Source organism: Alexandromys fortis, unplaced genomic scaffold (genome assembly GCF_014885135.2).
Source record: "Alexandromys fortis isolate MF-2015 unplaced genomic scaffold, M_Fortis_MF-2015_v1.1 scaffold_33, whole genome shotgun sequence".
In the NCBI taxonomy this organism is placed as follows: domain Eukaryota; kingdom Metazoa; phylum Chordata; class Mammalia; order Rodentia; family Cricetidae; genus Alexandromys; species Alexandromys fortis.
The window spans coordinates 9,102,353-9,116,742 of record NW_026067917.1 but is presented as its reverse complement, the minus strand read 5'-3'; the positions used below and the strand labels follow the sequence as shown (position 1 = coordinate 9,116,742).

The following is a 14,390-nucleotide window of genomic DNA, read 5'->3' as shown; positions in this document are numbered from 1 at the left end:
ACCATTTGATAATCATCAAGAGGTTCCTGAATGCATCACCAGGATCTTCCAACAGCACACCATAGTACCAGGCTTGGTTAGGTTTGAGAAGACTGCGGTACTCCTGTGACCCAAACTGTCTTTCTTCCTTGGCAAACTGATCTAGGTAAGATAGATAAATTCAGAAACCATTAAGATGATAACCACAATTTGCATTGTGAAATTCACTGACTTTCTCTCTAAAAGCAAGTATATCCAGGGATCGCACAAGGCAAAAATCCAAAGAATAGAAGAAAACTGATAGGAAGTCCACTTTAAAATGCATTAGCAAATAGACTTCAACGTGCTCCAGACAGAGTGTGCTGTTGAGAACTCTGAGGGGAAGAAACCACATAAACATGAATAACTTTCTTGATCAGTCTCAGAATCTCAGAACCTTGCTCTTTGTTTCTGTCCTCAATATTCAAATGAAATTCAACAATTATTTTTATTGCTTTCTGTCTCCAAGGCAACATTACAGGTTTTCATTCCTGTGCCTAGGTTTCTAGGAAAACTTTTAAAAATAAAATAAAGCACCAGTGAGATTCAAATACCCCTAACAGATGGAGAAGGTTGTAGGGCATGTGAATGTATTCGTAAGGAACATTTAATTTATCTTTTCGGAATGCTGGCTAAGAGCACCTATTTTGTGCTAAATGCACCAGGAAAATACAACTGTGTTAACAGTGAGTTCCTCCTTGTATTGTAAATACTTAAAGTATAGATTAGGACGAGGAATCACACCCTCATTACAACCTCCCAAAAAGTGGATCGGAAACAATAACGTGGCATTTCCTACACCTTCCATCATACGCTGTCATAGAGAGAAAACTGAAATAACAGCATCATTTTATATCTCATTTCATGGGCTTTAAAAAAAAGTCAGCCTGCAAAATATTTCATCATTTCAACCTTCCTACCCAAACTGGTTTTAACTTAAAATTAAAATATAACTATGTCTACTAACATCAGAAGATAATGCATATCTTAGTTAGGATTCTTCTTGCTGTGATGAAATACTAAGACCAAACCAACATGTCTCTAAAGGGTCTATTTGGCTTACACTTCTACTTCACTATTCATTCTAGAAAGAAGGACAATAACTCTAAGAGGACAGGAACTTAGAAGCAGAAGCTGATACAGAAGCTATGCAGGGCTCTATGACTGGCTCTGCCTGCTCCCTTAGAGAACATAGGACCACCAGTCCAGCAATAACATCACCCATGAGGGCTGGACCCTTCCTTATCAATCACTACTTCAGAAAATGCTCTATAGGCTTCTTACAGCCTGATCTTATTGTAGTCATTTTCTCAACTAAATCTCCCTCCTTTCTGATGATTCTAGTATGTGTCAAGTTGACATAAAAACCAGCCGGCACAGTGAGCTTCTTAAATTCTAAAATATCTGTGAATACAAAACAAAACAGAACAAAAAATACAGAAAATCAGCACACAGATTGCAAGAATATTCTTAATTGGAAAATTTAAGAATAATAAAATTTGTTTTCTAGGTTTATAAGTTTATGGCTTTCATTTCTGACAATGATTTGTATATGTCCTCTACTACATTTTTGTTTTTCTATTTGTGTGTGTGTGTGTGTGTGTTGCTTTTGGTTTTTTGTTTTGTTTTGTTGTTGTTTGTTGGTTATTTTATTTTTCTGAGATGGCATCTTGACTGATAGTCCAGATTGGCCTAGAAACGAAACCCCTGCCTCACTCTTCCTGGTCTAGTTGGGATTACAGACTGAACTATCACTCCTGATGCTCTATTGAGATTTTATGTGTAAAACAGAATAGAGCCTGCCTCATGCACACTTACAGAACAATGCATTACAATTTTCCATCTCATTCTTTCTGCATTCTGCGAGGTGAGCCAGGCTTCATACATACCACATACACATTCTACCAGATATAGAACCCAGACCCTATCCCCCATCTCTGAATCTGATTGACGATTCTCTGGGACAAGAACCATATCTCACTCTTATTCAGAGCTCCAACACAAGATGAATATACAAGTCACCACAATTTGTGGTAGTTGATCCATGCAAGTCCTCCTGGAAAAGAACTTGTGAATTAGTAGCAACGATCTTGAATTGTCCCTGTGGAGAATCAGATCTTTTGGCAAGGAAATGAGAGAGGTGGAAACTCTGCTTAATTCAATCTTAATTCAATCACAACAATCTTTCTGATGTTCACACGTAAGAACTAAGTACTTAGTTTTCTCCAAATGTTCATCTGTGTTTATGAGCCCTGCAATATACAGATTATGAATGGACCTTGCAGATACTAGCCCTTACATTTTCTTTATGTCAGTGAAGTGGATTTAAGCAATCAATTTATGCTTCTATATCTTTTATTTTTATTTTAACTGGCTGGTGAACTTTTGCAGCCTTCAAAGGGTTACCTGAACTCCTGCTAATTCAAGTTGCCAAGCTTAAACGCAGAGCCGTGGTACAGAGGATAGTGAAACTGTACCATAAAAATAAATTACTGTCATGAATATTAAGCAAGAAGAATATAATAAACATGACTGTTTACAGGATTCTGATTTATTGGTATGGATATACTTATAAATTATGACCCTAAGTGTTTATTTTAGAATTGTTTCAGAATTTAGGCCAAACAAAGCTGGATAGACATTTCCGGTAGAACAAGACCATCTGCCACCAAATCTCACTGAGGTTCCTTGTGCCAGTGGCATTGGGTCCATACATGCACACAGCTCCCTTGAGTTTCCTCTGCAGATGGAAGCAGGTCACCTTGCATGGTGAAATGCTACAAACACCACCAGGGAGCCTCTGTGTTCACCAAAGAATAGCCCCACCTACAAAGTGGCCCAGAGAGGTCTCCCTCATTTGCGCTGGTCAAGAGCGCTTGTCCTTTATTCTCGTGACCCTCCTTTCACTGGGACTGGGGTGCCCCCATGTAGAACCGCCCTGTTTTAAATGTTTACACAGCAAGGTTTGTGCTGATCACGAACACTGAGAGATGGGAGGCTGAAGAGAAACATCAAGGAAAAGGACAGTAAGAGCAAAGAAAGAGCTCACTCACCATAAGAGGACTACAGGACAGCCAGGCCCTAATCTTTCTGATGTTCACAAATAAAAGTTAGGAAAATTTGTCATCCATCTTAAATGACATTATTTGGAACCAGTGATTTATTCAACAGATGGCTAGAATAAGGTATCATACTAAAAATAAAAAATAAAGTAACATTCTCCTGCCTTGGGTTTTTAGCTCTTATGTTACATCTAATCAAAAGTTACTTCAGGAGACTAATTATTTTGATGTTTTCTTTTCTCTAATGTTTCTGGAAACTTTCAGGGAAGAGAGCCAATAAATTTATTATCCTTAACAAAAGACACCATTTCCATGTAGTAAAATGTGCTGCAAAGTGCCTGTGAAGGACTATGCATGTATACATATATGTGTATGTATGCATATATACAAAATGTAAATATTATGGTAAAGCAGATCATGTCAGCTCCTTGGCATTGCCAGTCTTAAAGTCTTTGAGGGCTCTGTGTGGTGTGTGTGTGTGTGTGTGTGTGTGTGTGTGTGTGTGTGTGAGCGTGCATGTATATGTGTCTAGGAAAAGCCTTAAAATGTATATGACATTTTAATGTCAAGTGCACATCTAAGAAATAGCTTAGGGAATGTTTTTAAAGGGACAGAAGAATGTGTCCAAACAGATCCCTTGAAGTATCATTTCTAACAGCAAAAGTATAGAATGCATGCATGTGAAGTTAGAGAGGTGTGTAGTTAATTATTTGAATGGTTGTCTAAGATGTGCAGACCCAGGATCTGATCCCCAACATGAGAGCAACAACAAACAAAGGAGCAACAATGTAAAGAAACCCTAGGGAAGCCTAAACCAGGGCCCATTCATGTAACAATAGTTACATTGTTCTATTAAAACATTACATGGCAAGTCAAAAATCCTCCTAGATATTAAGAGAAAGTATAAACTTAATGTAGCATCGTAGCACTATCCCCCTAACAAACAGCAGAGACTGAGTAACCTAAGGGTTATAAGTGATGACTGCTGAGAGGTTTAAAGTCAAATGTCCTTCAGAAGGGCATCCTGCTGTAGGACCTAAAGTCGGGTGAGGAAGGTCACAATATGTGCACATGGGAGGGAGAAAACTGGACAGCAGAAGAAAGAAGTGGGGAGACAGAAGAGGAGAAGGGAAGACATGGTAGAGGAAATGCACCCCATATCCAATTAATGGCATTCATTCCTCCATGAGGGCAGAGCGCTCCTCTCCTAATCACTTCTTCAAAAGCCCTGCCTGTCAACCCTACACTGGGGATTCTGTGCTAACACATGAACTTCGAAGTACATATTCAAATCGTAGCAAGTGCGAATATGTTCTTAAGTGTGGATATGAATGTTCACATGAATAGAAAACGCAATGCAAATTTGCTTCAGAATATTACCCTTTACCTATGAATGATTATATAAGCCTTGAGGATTTTTTCTTCTCTTTTTGCTTTGATATAATCTGTACATTTCTGAAGTAAGAATAATATTCAAGGAATACTAAGAACATGTAATAAAAAGTATTCAGTGTGAGGAGTAACCCGTTATACTAGGAGCTTCCAATGTGGTTTTAATTTAATCACTTCTGTAAAAACAGATTTCTGGACCTAAAATGATAGCTCTTGTTGTTGTTATTGTTTATTACACTTGAAATAAAGCGTAAGAATTTTTACTATAAAACAATGAGGTAACTGGTGGGTGGTTGTATTGTGCAGTTAGCTCGGGAAGTCATTTGTTTTCTCCCTTTTTCTTGATGAATCGACCCAGGGAAGAGTGAAACTCTTCCTTCTAATATTGATGGATGCCACAACATCTTGCTCCAAGCCAAGGTATGTGGACTTTGAGGAAAGTACTGAAAAGTGAGAGGTCCAGTCCCTGACTGAGCAGATAATGACTTAATGTGATCCAGCTGGACAGTGGGCAACCAAGACAATAAATACTCCAGAGCAGAGACATATGATAGAGCAGGGCTTACTTCCTAAAGGAGGCGGCGGGGTGTGTGCCACGCGATACATCAGCCAGAGAATGAGCATGAGACCCCGCCCTACGGCAAATACCATTGAGGGGAAAGTGAGCTATCTGGGTTGGATGAACCAAAGAGATAAATAGTAGGAGATGAGAGAGAGCAGATATCGTGAATCTAACATTATAAATTCGAAGTAGGCACACCCTGTAATTATCTAGTTAGATTCTCCATCTCATTGCCTAGCAGAGGACTTTCCATAGGAAAGGCAAATATTTGACCAACAAATTAACTAGCCAGTTACAGAGACTTTAATTGTATATATGGTTTAAATCGTATCTAACATACAATAAAAATCTCGTTACAGATTTTTGAGGAAAGTGGTCAAAAATGGAAAACTGCGCTTTAGAGAAAATAATCTTAATGGTAACTGAGAGAATGGTTTAATAAGGTAAAGGAAACGCAAAAGCCCAGAAGGCACTCTCTTTGGTTATCATCCAAAGATGACTTAAGCATAGGTACTTTGCACACCATAGGGAGAAAATCGCTGATAAAAGAAAAGAGTTACCTGGACTCACAGTTCACGGGTATAGACCATCATAATGGAAGAATGATGGAGGTGGGTCTTGTAATAATAAAGAAACTGCCTTGGCCCTCATAGGACAGAAAATTAGGTAGGCGGAGTAGACAGAAGAGAATGCTGGGAAAAAGAAGCTTAGTGAGGGAGTCGCCATGATTCTCCCGCTCCAGACAGACTCAGGTTAAGATCCTCCCTGGTAAGCCAGCTCGTGGGCTACACAGAATAATAGAAATGGGTTAGAACAATATGTAAGAGCTAGCCAATAAGAAGCTGGAACTAGCTGGGCCAGGCAGTGTTTGAAAGAATACAGTTTCCGTGTAATTATTTCGGGCATAAGCTAGCCATGCGGGCGGCCGGGTGCCGGGGGACGCAGCCTGGCCGCTCCTATTTCAACAGAAGATCATGACTTTAGGAGCCTGAAGAGACTGGTCCCACTGCACCTGCCGTCAGGAGCAGGGAGATGAATGTATTCATCTTGTTTTCTCCTTATGTGGACTAGGACCACAGTCCACTTGCATTCAGATTGAATATTTCAACCTCAAATCCAAAACCAATCTAGAAATTCCTCACAGACATGCCCCAAGTTTTGATCCCATGCTGATTTTAAATTTCGTCAAGTTGACAACCATTATCACCCATCACCCAAATGACTTTATTGCTCTGTGGTCTATCCATGCATTTGCTTTATAGGATTCATACACAACTTTCTGAAACAGTTGTCAAATGTGTGTATGTGCTCAGAATATAATCTGGAACAAGATACTCAGTGATAAGCACCCCTAAATAAAAGATAAATATTGACATGTTAAAAACAGAACACATTTATTTCATCAAAATTAAATGAGACATTTGAGCCTTCAAAATGATGACACAATCTGAGGGAGAATTGCTTTCCTTTATGCTTCTTCAGTAAGAACTGGACAGCCACATGGTGCTGTGGCTCGAGTTAGGACCTCATGTTAACAGGTTATTGGGTCAAATCCTTCTCTGTCTCCTGGTAGAGAGACTGACAGACAGAACATGAGGGTTCTCTAAGTGAGAAGGAAGAAGAGGCAGATTCATTCTAAGTTTGGGGGTTGGCTTTAGGAAAGACAATATGAGTAAGGGGAATTCCGGGATTTATGACTTTCTTTGTTGGTGAATGTAGGAAGGGAAGAAAAGGGCAGGCAAGAGCCAGGGCCAACATCTTGTGTCTGAGGCCATGTCCTATACATTCAAGTGTCAGACTGGGTGTGTCCTGAGCTCAGTATTAGCCACTAAAATCATCATTCTCAGCTCAGTGTCTTCTTTCTCTACAAAGAGTGGCTCCAGCATCACCCAATGGAAGTTTTGTAGCTATGAGGGTGTTGGGCAATCAGCAGTCAAATGTTATATAAACAATGGTTTTGGAAAAATTGATGATACTGTGATATATGAAACTATACCTTCATGGCAAAGCAGTGTTTTGTCATGAGGTAGGAAAGCCTAAAAATGAATTTGTCCATAAATAATAGCTATGCACTTTAGAGCTATGTGAGACTCTGTCCTTAAGTGTCTGAGTATGAAAATATAAACAAACTGCACCCTCACTGCAGCACAGATGCGAATCTTGTGTCTCCATGACAACTCCATCCACCAGTCACATGTTAAAAGCCCAGCATGGAGAGCCACATGCTGAAGGCCTCCTCTGCTCTGCAGTAACTCCAGCTCTTCATGAACTAAGGACATCTGCAGGAGGTTCTCGTGGTTTGATGGGGGTGTATAATGGAACATTCCTCTTTCACTGGTGTGTAGTTTTAATTATTATTAGAACATTAGGGAGTAGCCAAAAATGCCCAATAGGACTGAGAAAATTGATCCTTGGCTAATTTTGAGAGAAGTTTTCCAGCTCGACAAGCTAAAAGACACCATTTCAAGGAACTGTGACCAACTCGTTTGATTCAAGAAAGTGAAAAGATCCGCAGATTGAAAAGCACTTTTAACTCTAGGTCTACACTATCATTAAGTATACTTAGATTGGTACCATATAATTATTATGATTGTAGCAATTAATCAATCAGCTGATTAACATGTAGGGTCAGCAGGATCCAGTGATCTTATCTTAAGCTTGAATTAATTAATTACACTTCCTTCAACATGGCTGTTTTCTGTTTGTGGAGCCCGTTTGTACAAGTTGCCTTGTTGATAAAATGTGCTTGCGGCTCTGTACTTAGCCCAGCAGGTAGGGCCTGCGCTGAGGTCTTTTGCTGATGTAGCATCAGAAGTGTAAAGAAGACTGAAATGTCTTCATACTTTCTGGAGTAACTGCTTTGGCCCTTTTGTCTGTGTTTTACAAATTACACAAGTGCATGTGATTCTTTCAAATGATTTTTCAGCATGCAGCTAAAAAAAAGTCTGAAAAATTAAGTCAAATTTAATTTAACACTACTGTTGCATATTAAGCAATAGTTATTCAGAAAACTCAGTTTTTAGTGCAACAAGTACGAAAACCTATACCTGATAGAGACACAGAATGTGCTCTCTGAAAAGAATTCTCATATTCTCTCTCTCTCTCTCTCTCTCTCTCTCTCTCTCTCTCTCTCTCATCCTGTGAATTAAATCCAGGGCCTCACGTGTGCTGGTCAAGTTCACCACCATTCGGCTACACTACATCCCCAGCATTTATTTTCAAATACCAAATCTCCTGTGCTAAAGTTTTTGAAAAAAAAAAAAATTTTTATAGAGCTCCATTGTTCCCGTTTATTAGTGAGGAACCTCAAGCAAAAACAGCCTGTCCAGAGCCTCTGAGGGAACTACGATCAGGGCTGGAACTCAGCGACTTGTAATAAGTACGCTTTGAAGAACTTCTTAAGAAATCATTTAAGGAGAGGAGACACAATAAGACAAACAGTCCCTGGTGCTGCTCTCAAAGGATTCAGAGCCCAGCATGGGAACGGGCGAGGTATTGAGGGCTGTGAGCCAAGCCAGGTAAGAATACTGGTGCACTGGGGTCTCCTGGTGGCGGGGACAGGTTCTCGATGGAGTTGTTCCCCATGAAAGATGGTCGCTGGCAAAGGGAGGAAAGAAGACCGTGATGCGACCTGTTGCATATGCTTAAAGCTGCCTCTCTCTCTTCTTTTTTTTTACTTCAAGCCACTTATTAGCAGGGCCCGGCTCAGCTGGAGGCCCTGCCTTTTTGCTTACAGACTGTCTGACGCCTTTATAAAGTGGGCCACTGCATTGTTGATTACTGCACACCAGGGTGGTCTGCGAGCCGATGTTTTCTGCCATCCCACAGTGAGGCAGCATCTTCTGAAGTCCTGGTCTCATATGTCCTTAGAGAATGGTTTGTGTTTCCTCAGCAGCTTAACTCGGGATGATTTACACGTGACACTTTAAACTCCGGTTGTGTAATGCCTGGTCTGGGATTTATATACGCGCTGCGCGCAATTTTTCAGGCCTGTATATGACAGCTAGCTATGCATTGTATTGTCTATCCAGGAAGCTGAGGGAAAGATGACAGTCACCCCTGGACTGCAGGGGGATCTGGGACCTGTGTTTCTACTGCAGAGCAGCGTAAGTCCAGAGACACACTGGCCACACACTGAAGTCTCAGAGTCTCGCGATTTTTGGCCAATCCAAATTAGATGTGTTTGACTTTGACTTTAAAGGGGAAAGAGAAGCAATTGGCATAAGATAAGAAGTAGTCATCTTCCTCCTTTTGAGTCCATTTTATCCCACCGACTCTTCTGCTTTTTTTTTTTTAATTTATTTTCAAGTAAAACATCATCTCACGGATGTCGGAGTTTGTCAAGTAATTTCTTAAGACTCCAACACCAGATTCAATCTGCAAAAGAAAACGTGACACTTGACTTCACCTTCAGGAATGTGAAAAGAACATCACAAAATGGAAATCATTACTAGTGCGAGCCACACTAACCCAAATTTGAATAGCGAGAGCACGCTCCAGCCCAGCAGACATGTGTGTAGCTGTGCCGTTGCCTTAGCGTTAAAGAGCAAGAGAGCTCCCACTGCACTAGATGAGAAACCATCGTCCTTCTCTTAAAGCAGTCAGTTGAGCTCGGTTAACTAGGACATGACAACATAGTTTTTAAGAGAGAAACAAGCAGTGGGGCCCGGTAGATGGTGAGCTTTCGATCTGCTCCCACTGCACTGCTGACTTAAGGATTACAAGAAGAATGCACCAAAGCCCTGGTTGTTAGGTTCCTTCTGCACAAACACATTTTTCTCCAATTACAACAAATGATTGTTGCTATTTGATGTGGCGCTGCAGTGCCGCCTGTATGTGAATCATTGAGTTATAAACATAGAACGCATTCCAGTCCTCTAAGCAATAACGGAGAGAGGGCAAGCCGGAGAGAACTCACTTGGGAAAAACAATTAATCTTTAATTCTGCTCTTATTCTGTCCATCAGAGCTCTTTTATCTCCGTTCACTAATGTACTTCATGCTTGTGTAATGTTAACTTACAATAAAATCTCCGAATAACTGTAGATAGTAAGCATAGCCAGTCCAGATTTACACTGTACTTTTTTTTTTATGTAAGGTATAACTTTCTCTTGACAGACTATCCACGTCACAAACAAGTTCACTGTTCTCAGTAATGTAAAATGTGGAAATGGATCCCATGTTTCCATGCACATACCCTCTTCATTACCTCCCTGTGTGTGTCTCGTTCTTTTCAAGATTGTTCCAAGATTCTAACAGCCTAAGAGGACTAAACATTACTCTTCCAAATCATCCCTCCACTCCGAGGATTGGTGCTCTAGAGCCCACATGGCTCCCTCCAGATATTAGAAAGTGCGATAAGAGTCTTTTGTTCCTGCCTAAGGTTAGACAGTCACAGCACGTAAGGCTTGGGAACAAAAGGACACCAACAAAATCTACATTCTGCCCTACTACTCAGATGGCTTCCTGTCTCTTGATTTCTTCATTTGAGCTTCCCTTACACATTACTTAAGAGTTATTGTGAAACAACCATAGAGTGCAGAATCTGTTATATAATTTGTACACTCTCATGCAAAAAAATGGAAATGCTAAACTTTAAAAGGCATAGCCTAATTGTTTGATTGCATTATTAAGAAAAGCTTATGTGTGAATAGCCTTTTTTTTAACATATATTTAATAAATATGCTAGCTTTGGTGATACATATCTATAATCCCAGCACTTGAGAAACAGAGATTGGTAGATTTTTGGGGAGTTCAAGGCCAGTCTGGTACACAGGGTGAGTTTAATGCTAGTCAAGATTTTCTCCATTTAGCAGACTTCGGGTTTTTGGTTGTTTTTTTTGTTTGTTTGTTTGTTTGTTTGTTTTTTGGTTTTGGGTTNTCGAGACAGGGTTTCTCCGTAGCTTTTTTGGTTCCTGTCCTGGAACTAGCTCTTCTAGACCAGGCTGGCCTCGAACTCACAGAGATCTGCCTGCCTCTGCCTCCCAAGTGCTGGGATTAAAGGCGTGCGCCACCACCACCCGGCCGGGATTTTTTTTTGAGGGTGGTCTATTGGATGCTCTTATGTCAAGGATGAACATCACCCATCCAGCTTCTCATGTTAGAGCCTGGGAAGCATTTGATGCTGCGGAGACCCACATGTGGCATCTGAGCATGAGGATGCTTTGTGAACTGTGTCTGTTGTGTCCTTGGGATAGACTTGAGGTTTGCTTGTCTTTCTGGTGCATTTATTATACAAAGAATTCAGCCCCGTGGAAATACATGAGAATCTAGATAAAAATTATGCATCATAAAACAATAATAACTTCACATTTCCAAGTTGAAGCTTTTGCTTTGTACATAGTGTTACTGCAGAGGCTCCCACTAAAGGCTGCAACTGCATAGAATTCCCTGATTTCCACCCAGTGTCCAAAGGGAAATCCTTCACTCAGAACGATGCATTGTCCACATCTTTCTCTAGTCTCACTTCTTACTTGTTTTCGTTCATGTTGTAATTCTTGAAGTGGACAAAAAGGCAGTCTTTGCGATCTATCTTTGTAAAAGATGGACGTTGCTCTGTTAATATAAAAAGATATATAGACAGCTGAGTCAGCCCACTCGGGTCACTGTCATGCCCACACTGGAGTACAAACAAGATTTTCAGTCCCACCAAATCATTTATTAATAAGTCAAGGAGTTTTTCTGACCTTAGTTAATACCCTTAGTCAATGTAGTCACCATGTTTTGACATAGTCAAGATCATGGAGTGGAAAGTATTTCTTAATAATTGCTGCCCTTTCCTTTACAAATGCTTCATAAAAGCAAAAACCTCTTTGTATTGTGCAATGAACTTAATCCTCTCCAGATCTAACTCACAGCCACCACCACCACCACCACCACCCATGAAACCAGCTAAGTAACCAGCATGTGTCTCTAAATTCTAATGGTAACTTGTTGATGGGGCAAAAGGATGAAATTCAGCTTGCTTGTTCGTTTCAACACAATTGTCAGACTCCCCTCTGGAATGGGAGCGAAAACTGGAGGAACTTACATCCCCGTCAGTGGTTAGGAAGTAAATATGGAAGTGCAAAATGGCATTTTTAAACAGAGCTGCTTTCCTGACCATAACTTAATTTTCACATTGTCAGCACTTCCATTGTAAGCCCTTTTTTTAGTTTGGAGTTTAGAATGAGAATGTAAAGATTTGCTAGAAGCTAAATCTCAACCCAAGAGCAAATGTTTACAGCGACTCTGAAAACAATCAGCTTGCCCGTTTGTAGTTATGCATGTGTTCATCATCTGTTATTGCTTGTCCGATGCTCTCCAACTTCTGGGAGAAAAAGCAGACATCTGGAGAGAAGAAACAATGTTTGCTTTCCGGCAGCTGTAGTCTGCACTCCTCAGTCGTCCGATAAGGAAGGTACGGCATAAAACGTATGTCCTTATTGTAAAGAAACTAAAATGGCAAGATTCTTCAAGCCTGCTGATACTGTCAAAGACGATTTGGGCAGACTGTGAACTGCTCGCCTTAGGTGACTTGAACTCAGTTTTCGACCCATTTTATAGATGATAGTAGCATGAATCATAACAGCAAACACCCTCGCCTTTTAAAGATACATTACACTTCAAGCATTGCCAAAGTAAGTGAAGAACAATCAATCATTTGTGAAAACTGTCACTACAGGTGATTCATGATTTTCCAAAGATCACAGTCTATTGTTTCAGTTTGGGTTCCATGTTGCTGGAAAAGTTTTTCCTCTTTATCGAGTTCTTCAGCAAACTAGTGAACACATCTTTTATCAGAACCAAATTTACGTCCAGAATAACTCTCACACTTTTCTTCCATCTCGGAACTGATGGGGAAGGCAAATAGGCCGGGTCTCCGAAGGCTTCTTTTGTGTTCGTCATATGGAACACTTCAGTTGTTTGTCTGGGTGGTTTACATGGATGGCATGTGGTCAGCAAAGGAACAGCATGGTTTGCCAAGGGCAGGGGGACACTAAGAGGATGAGTTCTCTTGGTTTGTTCTCTAATTAGCTCTACCACATCAAAGCCCCTGTCCTCTCAAACCTGACGTTTTGCCACTAAAATAAAAATGAGGTCGTTGACGTAGGAAATCTGTAACCATCTCTTCTGGTTCGAAAGTTCTGTAGTTTCATAGTAAAAAGTCTTCAAATGCCTTCCTCGGATGTTTGCAGGTCCTGGAATCATCAAGACTTTTTTCTTTTCTTTCCCTAGTCGGGACACTCAGGCCAACAACTGTTGTTAAGGTCAGGAGCCCAGGCAAATACTCTGGGGGGGGGGGTAAAATGTAAAGCCCTGGTTTATGACAAATGCTGATTTGTAATGCAGTATCTTTGGTATTTGTGAGGTTTTGGTAATACACAGGATAAAATTGAACCCTTAGTACCATTTGTCTTATCTCCACAGTGACAATTGATGTAGCTATTAGATAAGTTTTGAAATATAATTAATTATTTTAATTACCAGAATGCTTACCATATTACCTTCAACTTTAACTATTTGCATAGCTGCGTTTGCTACAATACACATACATGGTGTCCAGGGAGACTTCTCTAGAAAAATTCTGTTTTTATACACCAACTATAGTTTTCAATTTGTATAAAATGTGTTTTTGGGACTTTCACAGATATGTACAGTACAGTTTGCTGCTATCTTCCCTCCCCAAGTCGAACTCTCTCCAGACCCTCCCCTTCTCAGTTCCATGTCACTTGTTTTTCAAACCCACTACCACTGGGACCATTTATTGTCCATGGGGGTGTCGCCATTCACTGGAGCCAAATAGCAGGGATGGGGAGGGGAAAGACTCCCTGTCCTAGTAGCTATCAACTTCTAGTACCTCTTCAGCTAGTAATGGGAACTCCTGTGCCCCACCCCCTCCATCCAGGTAGGAACATTGACTGGCTTAATATGTAAGGTCCTGTCCAGGCAACTACAGCTGCTACCAGCTCCTGAGTGCAAAGGCCATGTTTGCAGCAGTCCTTCCTGACTTCTCCCTCTCCCAGACTTCCTGCCACCTCTCCCCTGGTGCCCCCTGAGCCTCCCTTAGGGGGTTGTAGAGGTCCATTTAGGAAAGAGCACTCCACAGTCACTGCTGGTTGAGCAGTTGTGCGCCTCTGTATTAACTGATACCAATTGCAAAATGATGTCTCTTAATGGAGGCTGAGAATTGCACTCATATGTGAGTATACACACACACATTTACGTGGAGAGTAATTGAATGCTCTGTCCATTTGGCAAAGCAGTTATCTTGTAAGGCTTGTGACCTACCAGCTGTGTGCTCTTGCTGGATTTTTACAGTGCCAGCCATGAGTTGCCGCATGTAGAAAAAATTAGATTCAATTAAAAAAAAAAAAA

General features: G+C 40.7%; 1 protein-coding gene and 1 long non-coding RNA gene across 2 annotated transcripts in view; one reads left to right on the top strand and one right to left on the bottom strand.

Annotated features, from left to right (window-relative positions):
- Arhgap15 (Rho GTPase activating protein 15) overlaps nucleotides 1–14,390 on the top strand; it is a 591,259-nt gene that overhangs the window by 478,162 nt on the left and 98,707 nt on the right. The window lies entirely within an intron of this gene.
- Nucleotides 8,554–14,390, bottom strand: part of LOC126500271 (uncharacterized) — a 13,510-nt gene continuing 7,673 nt past the window's right edge. The window contains exon 3 of the long non-coding RNA XR_007591288.1: nucleotides 8,554–9,411. This is a non-coding gene — a long non-coding RNA (uncharacterized lncRNA). The remainder of the gene's footprint in view (nucleotides 9,412–14,390) is intronic.